The sequence below is a fragment of the Sturnus vulgaris genome, unplaced genomic scaffold (assembly GCF_052056855.1).
Source record: "Sturnus vulgaris isolate bStuVul1 unplaced genomic scaffold, bStuVul1.hap1 Scaffold_189, whole genome shotgun sequence".
Classification (NCBI taxonomy): Eukaryota; Metazoa; Chordata; class Aves; order Passeriformes; family Sturnidae; genus Sturnus; species Sturnus vulgaris.
This window is the reverse complement of record NW_028276143.1, coordinates 45,001-46,665: the sequence shown is the minus strand read 5'-3', so window position 1 is coordinate 46,665 and position 1,665 is coordinate 45,001.

The following is a 1,665-nucleotide window of genomic DNA, read 5'->3' as shown; positions in this document are numbered from 1 at the left end:
CGGCCCAGGCCGAGGCTGCGTGTTCAGTCCGGGGGAGAAGCGAGAAAGCCCCCAGAGAGAGCGATGCGATCCGAGAGCCACCGCGCTCCCCCGGCCCAGGCGAGGCTGCGTTGTTCCAGGCGGGGGAGAAGCGAGAAAAAGGCCCAGAGAGAGGGCGAGAAAGCCGCGAGTGTGTCCCGCTCCGGCCCGGCTGCTGCCGGTTTCGTGACAACGGGGAGCCGGGCGCCTGCTCGCTCCCCCGGGGATGGTGGCGGGCGAGGCGGCGGCGCCTCGCCCCTTTTCTGCCCGGCCTTAAGCCGGGGCCCCGCCCGCTCGCCGGGTGCGGCATTTCTTCGGCTGTCGGTCCCGGTGCACGCTGGTGGCCGGCAGCCGGGGCTGGATTTCTGTGGGGCCGGCCCGGGGTTGTGTTGAGCCTGCCCGGGCTTTCCCTGGCCCCCCTCCCCGAGAGCCCCCCGGGCGTGGCTCGCTTGGCCGAGGTTGGCTGCGCCTCGTTTCCCGCTCCCGACCTGTGTTGCCAGAGTTGTGTCCGTATCGAAAGGGCAGCGGGGGACATGCAGTGGGGCGTGTGGCCTCGCCTCTCGGCTTCGCTTGCTTGCCTGCGAAGGGGGGCTCGGTGACGGGAGTGTCCGGCCCTGCCGTGTGTTGTTGAAGTCGTCCCCCTTCCTCGGCCCTAAGCCGGGGACCCGCGTGTAGCGGGCAGAATTTTTCCGGGGCGGCGGTCGGCCGCGGTGGCCGGCCGTGTCCCCCCCCCCAGGACGGACCCCGCAACCCAACAGAGAGCGAGCGAGCGAGTGAGCCCCCGAGAGTGTGTCGTGGGCGGGGCGGCGGCGCCTCGCCCTTTCTCGGTATCGGCCGGGCGCGATCGAGGCACCGTGCCGGGGCGGCCCGTGGTGTCTGGCCTGCCCCGGCTGCCGTGGTTGCCGTTGCCGGCGGGGGCTGGGTTTTGCGAGCGGCTCCGTTCTTTTTTATTAAAGCGTGCCGGTGTGCGGGGCAGTGTGGGGGTGCCCGCCCGGCCTCCGTTCTTTTTCTCTCGCGGCCCTAAGCCGCGGCACCGAGAAGCGCGCGCTGACGAAGGGTCACGGGCCGCCACCGAAGCGAAAGCGAAAGGCGAGAGAGAAGGGCTGGCTGTGTTGGCGAGTGAGAAAAGAGACCGTATGTCCGGTGGTTGGAGGGGTTTTACGGGAGGAGTTGAGAGGCGCGTTCTCGCCCCCACCCCTGGCTCGTGACCCCCGTGGCTAGCACGGGTCGTGCGACGCATGGCGTGCTTTTTTTTTTTAGTTTTTTTTTTGGTGCGGTGGCTTGCCCTTCCCCCCGGCTTTTTTTCCGGGTGGGAAGCCGATCGCTGCGAGGCGGGCGAAAGCCGGTGGCCCGCGGCGTGGTCGGTGGCAGCTGCTCCGTTTTCCGTTGTCTTGCGGCCCGCGGGCGGGTGGCGGCACCCCCCGCTCTCTTCCTCTGCTGCGTGATCGATCCCGAAGGTTGCAAGCGGCCCGCCGGCGTCGGGGGCCTAGGGAGCGTCGGGGAGGCTCGGCGGCGCCAAGGGAGGGCCTCTCGGGGACGTGTCCCGCTCGCACGCATGTTGGAGCCCTGCTCCGTTGCCGTTGTCCCAGGAACCCGCGGCCGCGGGGGCTCCCCGTTGCCCCGCGGCTGCTTTTCTTTCTGTCCCCG